We start from the raw sequence: 22,867 nt of genomic DNA, 5'->3' as shown, positions 1-22,867 counted from the left end.
CATGAGATTTCAGCATTAAAATCATATTCTCAATCTGAATACATGTTATAAAATCAATGCAGAAGTGGTTGCCATATTTTTACCATATTACAAAAAGCAATTGGTACCCAAGTCCATAAAGGCAGCAACAAAGCAGCTTGTCGACTGAAGATTACCGCTGCAAATCAGACTGCATTCATTGCTCATTGTAAAAACACCGGTGTTTTCAGAAGTTGGGAATCTTCACAAAATTGTGGCTTGTTTCTACACTTCTGTCCCTTCAAAACTTTTTAAGTAGTAATGCTAAAACCCCGAGGTCTGAGATCCTGAGTCAATATATTGCCACTTCCTTTCTGGTAGCTTGAGATTCATAGTGACAACTGACCTTGTATATCCATTTTTCTCAGTAGAGTCTCATTCTGTAGCATGGGCAAGGATTTTATCTTCCCAAAGATGTATTACTTATATTTGTATAGCAGGACTTTTTCTTTAGGGAAGGAATTCAATTGTGCTTCAATATATTAGATGCTACAGGTGGAGCAGAGTCATATACTGTTATCTGTATCCTGTGTAGGCTCACCAGCTAATGTACAAGGATTGGACAGTGTTCCAGGGCAACAGTCACAGAAAAACCTATCAGGTCTAATGAATTCTACACATGATGTCATTTTTTAACAGCTGAGTAATACTCCGTTGTGTAAATGTACCACAGTTTCTTTATTCCTTCTTCTGTTGAAGGACACATAGGCTATTTTCAGTTTCTGGTTAATATAAGTAGAGCAAACATAAACATAGTTGAGCAAGTCCTTATGGTAAAATTAAGCATCCTTAGGGAATAGACCCAAGTTAGATCTGGAGGTAGATTGATTCTCAACTTTCTGAGAAACTACCATATTGATTCTAATAATGGCTGTGCAAATTTGCACTCCCACCAGCAACGGAAGAGTGTTCCTGTACAAAACCTCACTGTGTTACTGATTACTGATAGACCTGTCTTTTTGTGTTACTCCACCATGTTCCCTTGCAGTTTCTAATATTCTTTTATACTTTTGTGTACTTAGTGTATTGATTGTTATATGTCCAGGAGACTCTATTTTCTGTTTTAATAAACTGGTCTTCAGACTGATTCTTCTAATTTTGCAACTATTACTTTCTCTAGAATAGGAAAATTTTCTTCTATGGTTTAGGTAAAAATATAGCTGAAATGCCCAACAAAGGGGAGGTACAACCTGTAGAGACCATATCCAGAAGTTAGGCATGGCCTCCCCTTGCAGGATAGGGACACCCACCAATCTCAAAGTTTCTAATCCAGAAATATTCCTGTCAAAAGGAAGAACAAGGACGACAAATGGAGCAGAGATTGAAGGGATGGCCATCCAGGGACTGCCCTACCTGGAAATCCACAATGTCTGCAGACACTAAACCAAACACTCTTGCTATGGTCAAGAGTCACTTGCTGACAGGAACCTCCTGTGATGGTTCTTTGTGAGGTGTGGCCAGCAACTGACCTTTGGAGCCAGCCATTACACTGAGCTCAGAGAATCTGGTAGGGAAGCTTGGAGGAGCAGAGGAGGATTGCAACTCCATTGAAAGAACAACATCTGCTGCCCCCTCCACCTAGGACCCCCAAGTCTAGCCCACAAACCAAGAAGTGTACTGGGAAGAAACTATAGCTTCAGATACATTGTAGCAGAGAATGGCCTTGCTTGACAGCAAAGGGTGGGCGGCTCTTCCTCCTACAGAGGTTTGATGTCCCAGTGTAGTAGAATGCTGAAACAGTAGGGCAGGAGAGGGTCGAAGTTGGGGCTGTACACTCATACAGGCAATGTGCAAGGGAACAGGGCAGATGGAATTTTTTTAAGGGTTAGTGGAAGGGTAGCCAGAATGTGGTATTTAATTTGAGATATAATTTAATGGAATGATTAATACATAAAATTTAAAAATACATATATGCAAGCCATTTAATTTAAATAATAAAGCTCAAACAGAGATACTGGGGTGAAAACATGCCAGTTCAGAGAGTCGGGGAAAGCACTCAGCTGACCTTCCTACTCTGCTAATCTCTAAGAAGGAAAGCATTCTTTCTCCCTCTCCACACTGTCTTAAATATCCTTCAACATAAGAACCTTCCTTTGGTTTAGTTATATTCATTCCCTTTCAACTGGTTAATCATTCTGCCACTTGACCTGGAGTTGACTTTCTTTTGCTTTGCAGTAAAGGTGTGTGCAAGGGCTGAGCCACAGACAAGAAAGTGCAATAAAATAAAAGCTCTTGGGTTGAAGGTCTGTGCCAGGGCTGACCTCAGAATAAAAAGTTTTGGTTCTTTGAGTTTTTGTTCTTGTCTTTTTTAGCAAATAGCACAATCTTGAGGTTTGCAATGTGATCAAAAAAGCCTGCAACAGATGTCAGCAATGTTCCCTCACTTATAGAAATCAAGCCCCCTGACAAGTGCTCTGGAAGTTTCTAGGTATGTCTGAGTGCATCATCATGGGACCACGAGGATTCCAAGGGCATCAGAACTGGGCTCTTGAACCTGTTGCACATGGCATTAAGAGACCTAAAATGCACCAAGGAGACCCATGATCCTCACCATAAGGGATAAGTTCCTCAACCCTCTTGTCACAAAATTTACCGCAAGATGTCACCATTTCCTGACCTTTGCTCATTGTCCTTTGTGCTTCTGAATGGAAGTGTTGGTGTCCAGGGGTCACCTGCCACTATAGCTACAAACATTTTGCTTTATGTCCAGCCCCTATTTCAGATTGTTGTGGTAATATGCCTGCCAATCACTGACACAGAAAAATAACTTGACTCAGAGCAGGGTCATGGTGATCACATGCTGTTATGTTCTGAATGACATTTGTTAATCTTAGAGTGTGCCACAAAGATTATTAGGACCCATTAATTTCAGAGTCACTATGCACTCTTATACCTACAATGGCCTGATCTGAACTGGGCAGTTCATATCTGCTCCCTATGGCTTTTTTAGTTTTTTTTTCTTATAATTTAACAAAGATAGATGGTTGGAGCCATGGCTCAACACCGAAACCCTGAGTTATGGTTCTCATCGATCAGCTTTAGGGTCTACATTCAATAAACTATCCCTGTTTAACTGAAATAGGTGTTTGTGTGATTTGTGGGACCAATCATGAAACCATACACAAGATCCTAGGCCTTTGCTCTGTCAACTGATGTATGTCAGTTGTATTTTCTTATACTTTCTGCCTGCATGCCCCAACTCTGATAATTTTTTTAAAGATTTATTTATTTATTATATGTAAGTACACTCTAGCTGTCTTCAGACACTCCAGAAGAGGGCGCCAGATCCCGCTGCAGATGGTTGTGAGCCACCATGTGGTTGCTGGGATTTGAACTTCCCTTCGGAATAGCAGTCGGGTGCTCTTACCCACTGAGCCATCTCACCAGCCCGATATTTTTTTTTTTCAGACAGAATCTCATGGTATAGCTCACAGAGGGCTGTAAGCAATCCTGATTGGTGACTTTGGTGCAGAGTGGAGAGGCCACACTCAGACTGAGGGCCATTTCTTTGGTAGATCTAATATTTCAGTTTCCTCTGCTAACAGATGTCCAGATTGTTGCCAGCACCATGATGGCTGCACATTGATCTCCTAAGGCATCTTAGGGCAACTATCAAATGCTAAGCATAAGGCTTCATGAGTGTAAACCCTAACACACACCCACAGTGCAACCTGCCTTGAAGTCTCTGCCTGGATGTGGTTTCATGCACCAGTACAGGATGAAACGGAGAAGTTTTTGAATGCATAGTCAAGCTGGCGTGAAGTCTGAGTAGATTTAATGGCTCAATTCAGGAGTTGACTAGGCCAAAGCTGTTATCATGAGAATAACTCCAAGTCTTTACTTTCACTGACCATCAGGAGTCATAGAGGGTCTAACATGCACCATTTTAGGGAAGGGAATCACTGCACATCTCTCCCATAGTTCTTTTAGCTTCAGTGGCTATCTGACAGTAGTACCAGGGAGAGAACTGTGCTTCAGGACATGACCTTATGATCTCTGACTTCCTCTCATCTCCTGTCACTGACAGTTCACAACAGTTTATCACCAGGTGTGGGTGGCAAGCATCTCTGTGCCATAACCAAAGACCTCTCAGAGAGGATATACCCAGTCAGAGATGGGATCCTATTGTTACTGCTTTGGTGTTTGGTGTTTCAATAGGGGGAATTGATAGTGTAATGACAATATTCTTCACTTGTGTCACTATTTAAGTCAAAGCCCTGGGCCTAGAGTAACAGGGTAGGAGATCTCAGCATCTCCAAGCACTCAAGTACTTGTGAATAGTGAATATATCATTTGGCTTGTGAAAGCTCAGGAGTCAGGGCTCTGAAGCCAAATCACACCCAGTACAGTTGATACTAATCCTGGAGAAGCCATTTCTGTGGGCATGATGAGCATGATTTGGCATACAAAGGAATCTCTTGGCTGCTTACAACTGCTGGTCTTTCTAGAGTGATGGTAGAACTGAATCCCACTGTGGAGACATCTCAAGTCTGGACTAAACTCTTTCTGGTGTCACTAGTTTCCAGGCATGTTCTCTTTCAGGGTGGTCTGTCTACACTCTTTGCATTCTCACATGAAAGTATTCTTGTGTTCTTTTACCTACAGGGGCTTGAAAACAGACATCATACACTGCCCATGTCCTAAGCAAGAAAGAGTTCAAAAAGGAAGAGGAGAGGCGAACCGCAGAGCTGTAGCTCATTACCCAGAAGAGAAATGAGCAGAGATAGGCTGATCTTCCTCACAGAGGGATAGATGAAGAAGAGGTGTGCATTGCTCCAAACCCTGTGTTATCAGTCTGGGGTCTGCAATGTCAGCCTCATCTTATCCTTTGAAGGAGGTGTGTTCTATGAAGCTGTACCACCAGATCGTCCCTATGCCTAATCTCATTTCCATGAATGCTTCATAATGGAGAAGCAGAACTTGAAGCTTGGTCAGGAGGGAGATGAGAAATGGACTCTTCTGCTTCCTCCAGTAGAGAAGAAGGACTTGTATTCTGATTGAAGAATTCAGGGATAGAGGCAGTGGAGAGTGAGTTCCCAGCATGCATTTGGAAAGCACTTGACAGGATGTGGCTTTGTGAGGTTCTAGGTGATGTGAGTTTATGGTGAGTGTTTGTACTTGCCTGGCAGGTGACTGAGTGCTGGAAGCTCCTTGTAGTATCTAGAGGGACCTGGTCGACCTTTTACATCTCAGTGCATATCTAGAAGGCCTGAGGCTCATTCCTGTTCCTCTTTGTTCGTGTGCCTTATACTCTGAGACACTAATGTTGCATACATTTCTTTTGCATCTCATTGTGCTCTCTGTTTCTGTCTCTGTCTCTTATTCTCTGACTGTTTCCTTTTCTCCTCCTTGTGTGTGTGTTTGTTCAAGTCTGTGATTCTATGTGTGCATATGTACCTCCACGTGCATGGGTTTGTATGTTTAATTTTTCCTCCACACTTGGGAACCTAGGAGACTGTGTTTTGGTTTGAGGATTTATCTTCATAACAATTTCAAGGTGAATTCAGTGCTGAATTCTGGGAGCCCCCATTTTATTCAAAACTGTTCTTTGCCTATGTGGTCACAGTTGTCCACACACTTGTATCCCTTGAGCAGATTAAAAGCTGTGGTGATGTCTGATCACATCTCCAGGATTATGTGTAAGGTCTGTCTCTATGGTATAAGCTATTCAGGATTTACAACCCCAGTTGTGAAAACAGGAAAAAATATAATCACAGGTTTCTGGTGGGCAAAGACCTGTGGCCTAGGCTCTTGAGAATATAAATGATTAGACTGCACCCTCCAGCCCAACTGAGTGAACACAGAGAGCCATGGAACACTCCATCTTGATGCTTAGCTTCTGCTGTCCTGGACTAGGATATCATATTTCAAAGCTGAAGATCATCCAAGTATATAGAATACAGAATGTGCTTTCCATGGATGGGGTAGTCCATGACTCAGCCTGAATAATGTGTTCCTACAAGTCCATGTTCATGGAGTTCTGTCTTCCTAAGACTAGGCCCTTCCAGAGGCTAAATGCTTTCTATGAACAACTGACATTAAAGAAGAACCAGGTTATGTTCTCTGTGAACAACTTAGAGTTGGAGAATATTGAGGCCTGAGAGAACATCCAGGAGCCCAAGAAGGAGATAAACTTCTATAAGTAAGTACCAGTTAGCAAGACAATCAATAGTGGAATGGCATTTTCGACCTTCCTTGGTTTCTGGACTGGAGAGTCTGCAGTTCTGGTTCTACCCCTTCTACTTTCAGCCATCAGTGTGCCTTGGAATGATAGACTCAGTTTTCATAAATCTGTAAGAGACTGTTACCCCTCCCAGCATTGTCCAGGCATCCTTAGAAGCCTCTCAACAGAAGAGTGATTGTGCATGGTTATCATGCAGTACTGAGAGCATGGTTCTCAGGCAGTGGTTTAGAGAGCTGAGTGTGATATAACACAAGGATAGAATGCCCTCACTTTGGGTCTACTGATTGACCCTGATGGTATTTGCACCCTACTAATTGATGTTGCCCTAGTGCATTGGGAAGTCATGGATAGATGGAAATTCCTCTTTCTTTTGGAGAGACAATGAGACCTTTTTGGTGTTTGGGCTGCAGCAAAAATTTCTTCTTCTTTGAAATGGCTGTTTGCTGTTTGTGCAGTTGTGATGGATTTATTGAGATGGACTGTATTAGGTCTTCATGGGAGCCAGGGTCCTGGTGGGGTTAATGGGCCTGTACATAGGAATGAGAAGATGGAGCTGCAGTATCTTACTATGCAGAGGGTGTTTCCAGAAACCTACATAGCCGGCTCCTGTTGGAGAAGAATCTTATTAAGATGTCCTTCACACTGGTTGGGAGAGGAAGGAAAGAGAGATTGATTGGGCTCTCATTCAGAAATATTTGGTTGACTTGGACCTGAATGGTAGAGACGAACAGGAGCACATAAGCAACCTTGAGACCCAACAACTTCAGGTAGGGACAAGCAGCTCAGTCAGGCTAATACTGTCTGTCAACATTTGCCCCATTGGAATCACTTTGCTTTCCCCTACCATCTTTCTAATCCACATTCTCAACCAGCCGCCCACCTCATGGAATGCAGATGTTCATTTCTCTTTTTATACTCACATATTCAGAGAAGTTAGCCTCTTCTGAGAAACGAAATCATTTGCAAGTGGACCTTGCTGCTTTGCTTTAATCTGAAGTCTAGGAAGGGTGACAGATGAATAACATGCCACATTCATGCAAGTGTACATGATACATGGGATGTTATGCAGACCTCTGAGCTGCTTTTAGGTCCTGGGACAGAGGTCATGCGAGGGTCATGTGACTTGAGGTGGGAAGAACCTTGTAGGGTTAAAGTCAAAATGTAAATACCAATGAGTGCTTCTCATTGTCATTAATCTGGTGGGCATGTGGGCTTCTCCTTTCTTCTTGTTATGCAATGAGGTCTCTTCCCATTGCCCAATTCTTGGTTTCCACAGATAGAAGTCAGAGTGGTAGCTTGTCAGCCCATGTGTTTGTGAGTGTTGTATGACATTTTACCCTGCTTGTATATAACAGCAATGGTTTCAGTTAATAGATCAGTGTTAACTGTCCTGTTGAGGTGGTGGGAGACCGCAATCTGACAGCTGACATTTAGGTCTCCACCAAGCATGTATTTTTAATTATTATTAGATATTTTCTCATATACACTTCAAATGCTATCCCAAAAGTCGATATTCCCTCCCTCTGCCCTGCTCCTCGACCCACCCACTGCCAGTTCTTGGCCCTGGCATTCCCTTGTACTGGGGCATAAAAAGTTTACAATACCAAGGGGCCTCACTTCCCAGTGATGGCTGACTAGGTCATCTTCTGCTACATATGCAGCTAGAGATATGAGCTCTGGGGATACTGGTTTGTTCATATTGTTGTTCCACCTATAGAGTTGAAGACCCCTTCAGCTCCTTGCGTTCTTTCTCTAGCTTTTCCATTGGAGGCCCTGTGTTTCTTCTTATAGATGACTGTGAGGAGCATCAACTTCTGTATTTGCCATGCATGGGTTTAATGCAAAGTTCCATCAGAACTTCCAAGAAGACCTAATTCCAACTCTCCTCAAATTATTCCACAAAATAAAAACAGAAGGTACTCTACCCAATTCATTCTATAAAGCCACAGTTACTCTGATATCTAAACCTCACAAAAACTAAACAAAGAAACAGAACTTCAGATCAATATCTCTTATGAATATTGAAGTAAAATTACTGAATAAAATCCTCCCAAACCGTATCCAAGAACACATCAAAACAATCATCCACCATGACCAAGTAGGCTTCATCCCAGGGATGCAGGGATGGTTTAATATACGGAAAACCATCAAAGTAACCCACTATATAAACAAACTCAAAGACAAAATCCACATGATCATTTTGTTAGATGCTGAGAAACCATTTAACATAATCCAACACTCCTTCGTGGTAAAGGTCTTGGAAAGATGAGGATCCCAAGGCCCATACCTAAACATAACAAAATCAATCTACAGCAAACCATTAGCCAATATCAAACTAAATGGAGAGAAACTGGAAGCAATCCCACTAAAATCAGTGACTAGACAAGGCGGCCCACTTTCTCACTACCTATTCAATATAGTACTTGAAGTCCTTGGCAAAGCAATTCCACGACTAAAGGAGATCAAGGGAATGCAAATTGGAAATGGAGAAGTCAAAATATCACTATTTGCAGATGATATGTTAGTATATATAAGTAACCCTAAAAATTCCACCAGAAGATTCCTAAATCTGATAATCAGCTTCATTGCAGTACCTGGATATAAAATTAACTCAAACAAATCAATGACCTTTCTCTACAAAAAGGATAAATGGGCTGAGAAAGAAATTAGGGAAACAAACCCCTTCACAATATCACAAATTATATAAAATACCTGGGTGTGACTCTAACTAAGGAAGTGAAAGATCTGCATGACAAGTCTCTGAAGAAAGAAACTGAAGAAGATCTCAGATGATGGAAAGATCTCACATGTTCATGGATTGGCAGGATTAATATAGCCAAAATGACTATCTAGCAAAAGCAATCTACAGATTCAATGCAATCACCATCAAAATTCCAACTCAATTCATCACTGGGTTAGAGAGGGCAAATTTCAAATTCATCTCGAAAAACAAAAAACCTAGGAAACAAACACTATTCTCAACAATAAAAGAACCTCTGGGGGAATCACCTTGCCTGACCTCAGGCTGTATTACAAAGCAATTGTGATTAAAAAAAAAAAAAAAAAAAAGCCTGCATGATATTGGTACAGCCACAGACAGGTAGATCGATGGAATAGAATTGAAGACCCAGAAATGAACCCATAACCTATGGTCACTTGATCTTTGACAAGGGATCTAAAACCATCCAGTGGAAAAAAGACAGCATTTTCAACAAATAGTTCTGGCACAACTGGTGATTATCATGTAGATAATGCGAATTGATACATTCTTATCTACTTGTACAAAGTTCAAGTGTACATGGATCAAAGAATTCCACATAAAAACAGAGACACTGAAATTTATAGAGGAGAAAGTGGGGAAAACCTAGAAAATATGGGCAAAGAGGGAAAATTCCTGAATAGGACAGCAATGGCTTGTGCTGTAAGATCGAGAATTGACAAATGGGACCTCGTAAAACTGAAAAGCTTCTGTAAGGCAAAAGACACTGTCAATAACACAAAAAGACCACCAACAAATTGGGAAAGGATTTTTACCAATCTGAAATCTGATATGGGACTAATATCCAATATATACAAAGAGCTCAAGATGTTGGACTTCAGAAATACAAACAACCCCATTAAAATACGGTGTACAGAGCTAAACAATGAATTCTCAACTGAGGAAGTACATGAGGCTGAGAGGCTGAGAAGTATATGAAAAAATGTTCAACATCCTTACTGATCAGGGAAATGCAAATCAAAACAACCCTGAGATTCCACCTCACACCAGTCAGAATAGGTAAGATCAAAAATTCAGGTGACAGCAGATGCTGGCAAGGATGTGGAGAAAGAGGAAGACTCCTCCATTGCTGGTGAGATTGGTAGCTGGTACAACCACTCTGGAAATCAGTCTGGCAGTTCCTCAGAAACTTGGACATAGTACTACCCAAAGATCCAGCAATACCTCTCCTGGACATATACCAAGAAGATATTGTAAGTGGTAATAAGGACACATGCTCCACTATGTTCACAGCAGCCTTATTTATAATAGCCAAATGCTGGAAAGAACCCAGATGTCCTTCAACAGAGGAATGGATGCAGAAAATGTGGTACATTTACACAATGGATTACTACTCAGCTATTAAAAACAATGAATTTATGAAATTCTTGGTCAAATGGATGTATCTGGGAGATATCATCCTGAGTGAGGTAACCCAATTACAAAAGAAATCACTTGATATGCCCTCACTGATAAGTGGATATTAGTCCAGAAACTTTGAATACCCAAGATACAATTTGCCAAACACAAGAAAATCAAGAAGCAAGACCAACATGTTGATACTTCATTCCTCTTTAGAATAGGGAACAAAATATCTATGGAAGGAATTACAAAGAAAAATTTTGGAGCTAAGAAAAAAGGATGGTCCATCCAGAGACTACCCCAGCTGGGATCCATCCCATAATCAGCCACCAAACCCGGACACTATTGCATAAGCCAGCAAGATTTCGCTGAAAGGACCCTGATATAGCTGACTTATGTGAGGTTATGCCAGTGCCTGGCAAATACTGAAGTGGATGCTCACAGTCATCTATTGGATGAAACACAGGGCCCCCATTGGAGGAGCTAGAGAAAGTACCCAAGAGCTGAAGGGTTCTGCAACCTGATAGGTAGAACAACAATATGAACTTACCAGTACCCCTGAGCTCATGTTGCTAGCTGTATAGGTTGCAGAAGATGGCCTGGTTGGCCATCATTGGGAGTAGAGGCTCCTTGGTCTTGCAAAGTATGCCCCAGTACAAGGGAACACCAGGGCCAAGAAGTGGAAGTAGGTGGGTAGGGGAGCATGGGGGAGGGAGGGTACAGGGAAGTTTCGGGATAGCATTTGAAATGTAAATAAAGAAAATATCCAATAAAAATAAAAAAATTAAAAAAGAAATTAAAAAAGAAAAATAATATTCAAAAAAAGAAAAAACTATACCATTGACTTTTTGTGGTTTTCATTTCTCTGTGTGTGTGTGTGTGTGTCTGTGTGTGTCTGTGTGTGTGTGTCTGTGTGTGTGTGTGTGTGTGTGTGTGTCTAGAGAATGACGTTGGGTGTTCCCTCAATAAATTTTAAAAGAAGGGCAAATTATTTATTTTTCATTCGTATAGTATATGCTGTCCCTTTCCTTCCCCCAACCCTCTCCCCTCCACCTCCCCTTTCCTGAAATCTACCTTCCGGGAAGCAGTACTACCCTCAGAAAAGCACAGGCCTCCCAGGAACATCAACCAAATACAGCATAACAGGGGGCAATAAAACTCAGCACATAAAGCTTCTGCAAAGCTTCTGCAAGGCTAAAGACACCATCAATAAGACAAAAAAACCACCAACAGATTGGGAAAGGATCTTCACCTATCCTAAATCAGATAAGGGACTAATATCCAATATATATAAAGAACTCAAGAAGGTGGACTCCAGAAAGTCAAATAACCCCATTAAAAAATGGGGCTCAGAACTGAACAAAGACTTCTCACCTGAGGAATACCGAATGGCAGAGAAGCACCTGAAAAAATGTTCAACATCCTTAATCATCAGGGAAATGCAAATCAAAACAACCCTGAGATTCCACCTCACACCAGTCAGAATGGCTAAGATCAAAAATTCAGGTGACAGCAGATGCTGGCGAGGATGTGGAGAAAGAGGAACACTCCTCCATTGTTGGTGGGATTGCAAGCTTGTACAACCACTCTGGAAATCAGTTTGGCGGTTCCTCAGAAAATTGGACATAGTACTACCGGAGGATCCAGCAATACCTCTCCTGGGCATATATCCAGAAGATGTCCCAACCGGTAAAAAGGACACATGCTCCACTATGTTCATAGCAGCCCTATTTATAATAGCCAGAAGCTGGAAAGAACCCAGATGTCCCTCAACAGAGGAATGGATACAGAAATTATGGTACATTTACACAATGGAGGACTACTCAGCTATTAAAAAGAATGAATTTATGAAATTCCTAGCCAAATGGATGGACCTGGAGGGCATCATCTTGAGTGAAGTAACACAATCACAAAAGAACTCATACAATATGTATTCACTGATAAGTGGATATTAGCCCAAAACTTAGGATACCCAAGATATGAGATACAATTTGCTAAACGCATGAAACTCAAGAAGAATGAAGACCAAAGTGTGGACAATGTGCCCCTTCTTAGAATTGGGAAAAAAACACCCAGGGAAGGAGTTACAGAGACAAACTTCATAGCTGTGATGAAAGGATGGACCATTTAGAGACTGCCGTATCCAGGGATCCATCCCATAAGCAGCTTCTAAACGCTGACACCATTGCATACACTAGCAAGATTTTGCTGAAAGGACCCAAATATAGCTGTCTCTTGTGAGATGATGCCGGGGCCTAGCAAACACAGGAGTGGATGTTCACAGTCAGCTATTGGATGTATCACAGGGCTCCCAATGGAGAAGCTAGAGAAAGTACCCAAGGAGCTAAAGGGATCTGCAACCCTATTGTTGGAACAACATGATGTACTAACCAGAACCCCGGAGCTCTTGTCTCTAGTTGCATATGTATCGAAAGATGGTCTAGTCGGCCATCAATGGAAAGAGAGGCCCATTGGACTTGCAAACTTTATATGCCCCAATATAGGGGAATGCCAGGGCCAAAAGAATGGGAATGGGTGGGTAGGGAAGTGGGAGGCGCTATGGGGGACTTTTGGGATAACATTGGAAATGTAATTGAGGAAAATATGTAATAAAAATATTAAAAATTAAAAAAAAAACTCTGCACATGTTATCATATCAAGGCTTGGACAAGACATTGCAGGTCAGTGGAGGAAAATGGTCCAAAAAGTAAGCAAAACATTCAGAGAGAGCCTTGCTACCACTGTTAGGAATCTTGTAAGAACACCAGGCTACACAACCATAACATAAATGCAGAGGACCTAGATCAGACCCGCAATGGGCCTCTGCACTCTGTGGTAACCCATGCGTCCTTGTCAGTTGATTCTGGTCTCATGTTCTTTCTTTCTTTCTTTTTTTATATATTTTCTTTATTTACATTTCAAATGTTATCCCCTTTCCTTGTTTCCCCTCTGAAAATACCCTATCTCCTCCACCTTCCCCCTGCTCCCTCACCCACCCATTCCCAATCCTGGTCCTGGCATTACCCTATCCTGCATTAAGGGGGAAAAATGAAGATTCTGGGAGGAAGAGAGGGACCTTGGAGGGAGAGAGGAAGGGGAGGAAATAAGGGAGGCAGTATCAGGTACTGGAAGGGATTGGAGAGAGGAACAGGAGGTTAAGAAATTGAAAAAAAATTACATGGGGAGTGGAAGGATGAGGAACAGGGAATAGACCCTTGAGGCTCTCAGACATCAGGGAGATAGAACCTGTAGAGACCACCTCCAATAGATAGGTATGCCTCCCCCATGTCCCCCAAACTCCAAGGCGACCCCTGCCAATGCTCTCTGTCAAGGAATTGTGCCATCCACCCATCTCAAAGATTTTAACCAAGAAATGTTCCTGAGAAAAGGAAGAACAGGGACAAGAAATGGAGCAGAGACTGAAGGAAGGGCTGTCCAGGGACTTCCCTACCTGGGGATCCATCCTGTCTTCAGACACCAAACCAGACACTGTTCTTGTGGTCAAGAGGAGCTTGCAGACAGGAACTTGGAGTGATGTTTCTTTGGGAGGTGTGGCCAGCAACTGACCATTGGAGCCAACTATTACACTGAGCTCAGGGAACTCATTGCAGGAGCTTGCAGAAAAGCTGGAGGTGAAGAGGGGAATGGAATCCTATTGAAAAACAAAATCTGCTGGCCGGACCACCCAGTACTCCTAGACACTAGACCACCAACCCAGGAGTGTATAAGCAGGGATCTATAACTCCAGATACATTGTAGCAGAGAATGGCCTAACTGAAAGTAATGGGAGGCAAGGCCCTTGGTCCTATGGAGGTTTGATGTTCCAGTGTAGGGGGTTTCTCAATCAGTAGGTCAAGAAAGGGAGGGTGGTTGAAGGAGAATCCTCATCCAGGCACAGTGGGGGCTGAGAGTGCAGATGTATTTTGAGGGGTTAGTGGAGGGTAACCAGGAAGTGGCATATCATGTGAGATGTAACCCAATGGAATGATTAATAAATACATTTTTAAAACACACACGTAAACCAGGCATTTAATTTTACCAGTGAAGACTCAGTGGCAGTAGCCAGCTCAGAGAGTCAGTGAAAGCACCTAGCTGACCTTCCTACCCTGATGAACTCCCAGTAGGAAAGCAGTCTTTATCCCTCCCCATACTGTCTAAAATATTCATCAAGTTAAAGTCCTTCTTTCTAAGGCCAGACAGTGGTGGTTCATGTCTTTAATCCCTGCACTTGGGAGGCAGAGGCAGGCAGATTTCAGAGTTCGAGGCCAGCCTGGTCTACAGAATGAGTTCCAGGACAGCCAGTGCTATACAGAGACATCTTGTCTCAACCCCCCCTCCCCCAAAAAGGCCATCCTTTTGTTTAATTATATTCATTCCCTTTCAACTGGTTAATTGCTCTACTTCTGGACATGGTGTTGACTTTAATTTGCTTTGCAATATATGTGAGTGATAGGGATGAACCACAGGACAAAAATGTACACTGAACAGAAAGCTCTTGGATTACAGGTCTGTGCTAGGGCTGAGCTACACCATAAAAAGGTGTTTTTCTTTTTTCGTTTTCTTTTTCAGGAATTAACACAATCTTGAGGTTTACAATGTGACCAAATATCCTGCAGCATAGATTAACCATAATCCCTTTCTTTTAGAAATCAAGCTCTCTGACAAGTGTCCTGGTAGTTTCCAGGCATGTCTGAGTGCATCATCATGGGAACACGATGATTCCTAGGACATCAGAAATGGGGTCTTGAAGCAGTTTAAAAGGCAAAAGAAACCTAAAAAGCACCAAGCCACCCCTGATCCTTAGCATAAGGGATAAATTCCCCTTCCCCCTTCTCACATAATTTATGGCAAGATATCACCATTCTTGACCTTGGCTCAGTGTCCTATGTGCTGCTGAATGGAAGTGTTTATGTCCAAGGGTCAACAAACAATCCAAAGAAACACTGAATTCAGTTAAACACGGAAGGTTTATTAAATGCACACCCCATGACAGATCAACCAGGACAACAGCTGAAAACTGTATGCTAGACATTTCTTAGGGCCAGCTCCATGAAAAAAAAAAACACAAAGAGCTCATGCACAAGGACTGGAAATGCTGCCCTTACTCAAGCCGATTTAAACATAATAGTTCATATTGACCTTGAAGTTGAAAGGTCTTATGTGAAACATATAGATGTGGAAATTTATAAGATTAACAGACCTCAGATCTCCACTCCTTTTTCATCTTTGTTGACTGCAACAAACTGCATTATCCTCGGCTGGTTCAACTCCCTCTTAGGAGCTTTCCTTATCATGTATACCATGGCTCTGGCATTTTTAACGTCTTTGAGTCTCCAAGGTAATTTCAATGATACAGCTTCTTGTTTCAGTGTCTGGGATTCCACTTGAACTTTTGGGCTCCTCCTAAGGGCTGGCATCACTTATCCACCTCTGACCTCTGTAGCACTCTAAGTTCAGGTTGATCCACTCCACTACAGCTGCTGTTCTTGGTGATCATCCCATGGTACTGACAAATCCAATACACAAGGGTGTTCCACTCAAACTAGGCTTCACCAATAGCCTCTCATAGGCTCTCTTCATGGTGCCAAGCCTCAAATCCTTTTCATGACACCCTCAGTCCTGGGCCATCAACTACAACTGAGGCTACACCTTCTCCAATGGTCTTCCATGATCTCTCACAATGCCAAGCATCAGCTGTTCTTCATGTCACCTCATGCCTTCCAAACCAGTGCCACCTGGGTGACTCTTCCACATTACCAAGTCCAGAAGCTGCATGAAGTACAACCTTGCCTGTCTCTGAAACACAGCTTCTTTGTGCTCTAAGAAAACAATTCCCATATTTCAATTCAGTTATGCTGGTCTCTTCTTAATCATTGCTAATATCTTAGCTCCAGCTAACCCGAATCAAATGTCCCAGTAGTTCCTTTCATTCCTAAGTCTAGAGCCAGAGCCACATGGCTGAAGGTGCCGAGTTCGGCTGCTTACAGGAACTAGAACATGACCCTCTTGTACTATTACATTATCACTGGCTTTGTTTTCTAAATCCTTCACTGCCTAAGCTAGGCTATCCTGTTTCTTGCCCTGTAGATTGACCTTGAAAGGCATAGATCAACATGCCTGTCTCCTGGGATTAAAGGTGTGCATCACCATGCCTGAATCTAAATTTAGATGGGTAGAGTCTGACCCCAAGGTCCCACTTCCTTAATCTGTTATCTCCTAACATAGGATTTTGCTCCATTTCACGTTCTGGTGCCCCTTTAATACTCAAACCATGTATTTTATATTTTTCCTTTCTAAGCTTGCTATGCTTGTTAAAACTTATCTTTCTAAGACTTAACCAGAGAACAAAGTCTCTGCTGGGCTTTTCTGAAACTTCCCTTGTCAATGCAATTAATCTGAGGCTCTTCACCTTAGTCTCAGGCAGACTTGTCAGTCTAGGACAAAAACTAGCCACATTCTTCATCAAAATATGACAAAAACAGTCTTTCTGCCACATTCTGAAATTCTTCTCCTTTGAAATCTCTTGGGCCAGGTCAACACAGTTCAAATAACTCCCAGCAACAAAGTCTTCCATATTCCTACTAGGATGACCCATTAAGCCACTTTTAAAGCATTCCTCTGTGTTCCAAATCCAAAGTCCCTAAATCTACATTCTTCAAATGAAAGCATGGTCAGTCCTATCCCAGCAATGCCCCATTCCCTGGTACCAACTTCTGTCCTTTTTTTTTTTTCAAACCTGTGCAATTTCTTTCTTGGGACTAACATACATAAGAAACCTGAGTAGTCACTTTCACAAAATGTGATTGTGCTAGAAAGTGTTGTTTGATGCCTTCTAGATCACAGGCCTGACAGGCCCATGAAGAAGCCACTTTATCTTCTGATAAGTAAAACACTCTAGAGTCCAAATTCCTGGCTTACAACTATCTGGTAGAGCTGGTGGAAAAGCAGGAAGAGACATGCTTTCCCAAGTCCAGAACTTAGGCCACCAGAGTGAGAGCAGCCTGTCCTATGGCTGCAACACCCAGTAAAGCCCCATGACAGCACCGTCCAATCAACTGTGAAATGAATGCTGAGGAGGACATGTTGTCTCCGAGGCCAGCTGCAGAGGAAACAAGTTAAGGGAAATATATAAGCTGCAGCCTTCTGGATCTCTTCTCCTCGTTCCTCAGGCATTCAGTGAGACCTGACTGTACAAAGACAGAGAATCTTCCAGTACAGTATGCTGGCCATATCGGGGAAGGACTCCCAACTCCTCCATGTACCCACCTGACTGTCCCACTATATATACAATACAGTCACCACAAAAAAAAATAATAATTTTAATTTGGCAACATGAAACTTCTGTAAACTGGACCAGCTCCAAAAACATTAATACTAAAGTAGTCCCTTCACCAAATATATACCTGAGATTAGCTGCTCATGAAAGTTTAAAGGCACCACTCCAGCATTACATGTACACTCCACCCAAGTTTAAATTGATTTTCCCTGGACAAGAGTCTTGGGATTTGGAGAAGCCAGCAAGAACTCCAGGTATATTGCTGTGGGTAAGTTTGTCAGCTGTGCAGATGATCCCAGCTACAGGCCAGCCAGTTATCTAAAGAGTATGCACCTAAGGCTTATACTGTTCAGCTCTGAGGAAGGCTTGATTCACAGTGAAGAGGTGGAACCGGAAGACAGGACAGAGATGTACAGCATTCATTCCTCCAAATCCGCCAGGCCTGACTTATGGTCTCCACAAGCAGCCGTCCACTTCCTTAGGGCTTAGGTCCTCCCTAGACTAGCTCTGATCCAGAGGAAGTATTGGGATTTTACGAGTCAGCAACTGTTCTGGTGACTCCACAGGCGCCCAGGTCTTTTGGAATAAGGACTGTGACTGGACTGGATGCATTTGCAATCCCGTTGGTCTGTGTACTTCTTGAAATGTGCCTCTTAATCTGCTTCAAGTGCCAGTCTGCTCCATCATCGAAGCCTGAAAGTGACCTAGGCCCTCTTTGTGACAGAAGTTGAGGGAACGCTCTGGAGAGAGGCCATTGGGTTGGGTGGCTACTGGGTGGGGATGTGGATGGGCAGGCACAGAGGATGGGTATGCCCTGGGGTGAAAATGACTGGCTGATCACTGAGGAGTGTATGGAGACCCTGTCTGCAGCATCACACTGTGGGGTGGGAAAGCAGATGAACCAAAAGTCATTCCTGAACTCAGAGATGGTGGTGGAGTTCCATAAAGATAGACACTGGTTGACAGTGAGTTCTGCCACTTGGGAGCTGCATCATGGTTGTCGAGATCTAGAATTTTGGGGGACTCTCTGGCCTCTCCACAGATTCATCCATCTTTTCTTCTTCTGGACCAGAATTTTGTCCATCAGGAGGAACAACCTTAGCAGTCACTGCATCCATTTGAGTTGGAGGAGTTAAGGCAGAATTTAGTGTCTCACAACCTTGTAGACTAGACAGGACATTCTTCTCTGGGAAGAGGGAGCATGGAGGGTGACTCCCTGGGGGTCCACTTGGGCTTCTCTGGGAAGGGAGAGATCTCTGCCAATCAGAAAAGCCCTGTGGACATGTATAATGAGGAGTCCTCTGATAGGGGTGGTAGGAAGGCAGAGAAGAAGGCTGGTAGGTATATCTCATTCCTTGCTGAGGATGGTACCTAGGAAAGAGTCCAGGGTGGGGACCATTATCCTGGAACCCCCTGGGAGGAAAGGACTGAGGCTGTGATCCTGAGGACTTTCCTCCCATCATAGAGCCCAAGCCTTGCAAACTTGGACTCATAGAGTACTGTGTAGCTGAGTTAGAGTATTCTATGCCAGGCATGTATAAGGGAGAAAACTGGTTCACCTTGCCAGCCATGCAACCGGGATCTGTGCAAAGAGGTGTAGTAGCATTCGGTCCTATGCATAGCATGGCTTCTTGCAATGTTTTACCCCTGGGGCAGATTGGCTTTTCTGGACCACTACCATCAAGGCCCTTCCCCTCTGACCTACAGGGAGATGCTTCACCAAGGACCTCATTTTCAGGTAGATTCCCCATCTCTGCCACTATGGAGAAGTCTCTCAAACAGCCTTGCACAGCTGGGCTGCTGTAGCTATTGTCCAAAGGCCAGGTGTTCTTGTTCTTTGATGTGTTAGAAGTGTCTGCAGAGTCTGAAGCATCACTATTGAGTCAGAAGTCCTCTGTTTCCCTTTCTTGTCGTGAGCTTTGCCTGGTACAGCTGGCTTGCAAGGGAGGTGCAGGGTGAAGTAGTTGTTTGAGGTATACCCCCTCTGAAGAACAAATGCTTGCTGCTTTCTCTTCATGTCCAGGCAAAGGCTCTTGGTCTTCCTCAGGCTCTTGTGTTTCTGTCATCTCCTGTGTACTCCCAGGGTTGTCCAATGCAGTCTAGGGCTCTGACACACATACTGATGACGAATGAGCTACCTTTGGAGAGGGACCAGTTATTGGGGAGGAGTGCGCTGGAGGGGGGTGGTAAGGCATACCTGGGGGAAAGACTCCGGAGGGGAGCTGCTTCATGGCAATCATTTCAGGGCTGTCCATCATGGATTCCCTACTTGTGCCCCCCGGGGCACCTGGGAGGGCCCTCTGAATCCAGGACTTGGTGCTGGAGTTGGAGGTGTCTGCAAACCACGTCCATCAGACTTACAGGGTGGCTGCATATACCCTGAAGAAGGAACACCATGAGGTAGAAAGCTTGACTGTTTAGTCCACTGGTTTGGTGGGATAGGTTGTCTCATCACTTGGCCATCCATCACATGACCAATGGTATGAGGGTGGTGAGAGGTTCCTGGACCCAGGTGGGGATTCTCAACTGGCCCCAAACATCCAGGGTTTACAGTACCATGGTTCCCATTCCAAACAGCAGGGTGTCCTCGATTTAGATACTTGTATGAATGATAAATATGACCGGGAGGAATTTCAGACCTTTCAGGAAAGTCTGGGGGTCGGGCTGGAGTCCCACCATGCCTAGAAGGAATAAATCCTGCCTGGAATGGAGCTGGTGGATACATGTTTCCAACTTGACTGGGACAATTCATCTGCCCAAGCTTTAAGGATGGGACATGTGACACCATATTGGAAAGGTCTGAAGCACTGAGCAGGGATCCCCAATGGTTGCTAATTCCAACTGGAGACTGTATAGCAAAGGTTTGGTGTTGCAAGGGCTCCTCTGGGGGCACCTCTAGAATTCAAGAGGAGCCATGTAAGTTGATGGGTTCTGATCCTTGAAGAGAGCCAAACGTTCCTGGTGCTGCTGGCTTCATCTGGTTTAAAAGGGATGCGTGACTAGGCACCCTACCACAATGCAGGGGGCAAGAAAAGCCTTGGCCATTTGATGTGCGGACCTCTGGAGGGAGTTTATGGAACTGCTGCTCTGATTGTCCCCTGAGGAGGCAGCTCAGTGTGCTGTGGGCAATGATTTTCCCCCATTCTTTACTGGTGGCGGTTTCCTGCTCTACACTTCTGTGTTTCTTGAGAGAGTCCAAACATGGCTTCCACTATTTCTACCAGACTGACTCCTTCTTTTTTAGCATTTTTCATCCTCTTTGATCCAAAATTCTTCATCTGTGTCTCCATCTTCACCAGGAAAGTGTTTTGTCATGGCCCGATGGAAACACTGCTCTAAATTGTCAGACATCTTGGTATATTCATTACTGTCACCATTGTATTTTCGGCAATTTTTGAACATGGTCTTCGTGACATTTACAAATTCCTCCCTGGTAAACTATGAACCTCCATTTAATTTCTTCTCCATGCTTGAAATATCCATGGGGGTCTTAATAATCTGGTAATAGTTGGGGGCATAAGATTCATCCACAGTTTCCAAGAAGGGCCAGGAATTCTTGTGAGCCTTAGCCACATCTAGAACTTTTACAAGGCAGTGAAATCGTCATCCAATTCAAAGAGGTCCTTGGTCTTCTTCCATTCCCTCATAGGAGAATTCAGATCCAAATGGGAAAGTTCTGGGGGTAGCTCCTTGCCTTTAGCCAATAGCCATGCTCATTCTTCCCTGAGCTTTCTCCTCTTAGCCCAGACTTCCACTGCCTTGACCTTTTTCCTCCTTTTCCTGCATTCTCTCCTCCTTTAACATCTGATCTTGCTCCTTCTTCTGCACTGCAAGAAAGATCGGTCATTCCTCCTCCTCCCCCCTGTGCTTCTGTTTTTCTATCTTGGTGAGCATGGGAGTTTCCTCTAGCTTGATGAATTGGATGGGCAGGTGGACAGATATAAACCTGTGTTGCAGCTCTGGCTTTGTGCCCTGTGGACATTTTCCCTTCTGAGCAATCATGTTGCAGATTTCAGGCAGGAAGTCGTGCTAAGGAGCTTGTAGAGTTGCTGCTCTTGGAGAGAGGTCGGCTCTCAGGAAGCTCTCAGTAACCTGTCTCCATTCTTCTGTTAGACACAGGATCCACCAAGTACCTTGGCCTGCCCCTCCGGATCCATTTCTTTTGTGTAGGTCAGACGTCAAGGAGTTTTCTTCCTGCTTTTCACTGGATATAATCTCCTCCTGTAGTTTTTTTTTTTTTTTTTTCGTTTTGCAGGCCTTCCTCTTCTTTTGTCTGTTTTTCCTGGAACATTTGAGACATTTTTTTTTTTTTTGCCTTTCACTTTCCCTGCTCAAGGAGAGTTCTCCATTGGACCTTCCGTGTACTAGGTCTTCTTTGTACATTTGTGTCCCATAGAAGTACCAGTACAGTGCACCTGAATTGTCTTCACCTAGAGGTTCAACTCAGAGACTGTCTGCATCCAGACCCTTGAGAAGATCAAAGACATCATCTGCAACAAGCGGGTAATCACAGAGGAGATGCAGGATCTCTACTCATGTACCCAGAGGAAGGTTTGAAAACTGGGATCTCTCAGAGGATTGGGCTTTCCTTCTTCAAGCTCACAACCTTAGTTAACAATATCTTCCAAGTAGCTGTGGAATATCTGAGACGTGATACCTCTTCGCTAATAGCAGCCTTGAAGCAGGCAGGCAATCAGATCACTGATAAATACCAAGTCATCTCTGTGAAGAGCTGCCTCTAACTCCTCGATCTCGAAGTTGAGCAGGCATAATGCCTTGTGAAAGAACAAGCAGAATTGTGCGATGGCTGGGACTTCCCACCAGGAGCAGAGCACGCCCAGCATGGCCATGCAGCCTTCCTCTGGGCACATCTCCCTGCTGTGATTACTCACTCACTCTTGCTTGCTTCAATCTTGCTTGCTAGCTCCAACTCTGGCCATGGGGCAGCGCCTCTCACTCAGCAAATGGCAGCTCCCTCAGCTTAGCAAGAGCTCAAGCAGAGGCGGGCCAGTACAGGGGTAGTGCACTGGGGGAGTAGCTTGCAAACTCGCTCAAGCAGCCGCATGCTTGCCCCCTCCCTCATTGGCTGTCCCAACATCTGATTTAGTTATGGTTTTACTGCTGGGAACAGACACTATGACTAGGGCAAGACTTATAAAAACATTTCATTGGGGCGGGCTTACACGTTCAGAGGCTCAGTCAATTATCATCAAGCATGGCAGCATCCACACAGGCATGGCACGAGCAGAGCTGACAGTTCCACATCTTC

General features: G+C 43.7%; 1 pseudogene; it reads right to left on the bottom strand.

The window, feature by feature from the left end:
- Positions 1–18,099: 18,099 nt before the first annotated feature.
- LOC147005083 (chromatin remodeling regulator CECR2 pseudogene) lies at positions 18,100–22,469 on the bottom strand (annotated as a pseudogene).
- Between the last annotated feature and the right edge of the window lie 398 nt (positions 22,470–22,867).

Source organism: Mus caroli, unplaced genomic scaffold (genome assembly GCF_978045245.1).
Source record: "Mus caroli unplaced genomic scaffold, Mus_caroli_1 scaffold_4, whole genome shotgun sequence".
Classification (NCBI taxonomy): domain Eukaryota; kingdom Metazoa; phylum Chordata; class Mammalia; order Rodentia; family Muridae; genus Mus; species Mus caroli.
The sequence above is the reverse complement of the archived record's forward strand: the minus strand, read 5'-3'. Positions and strand labels throughout refer to the sequence as shown.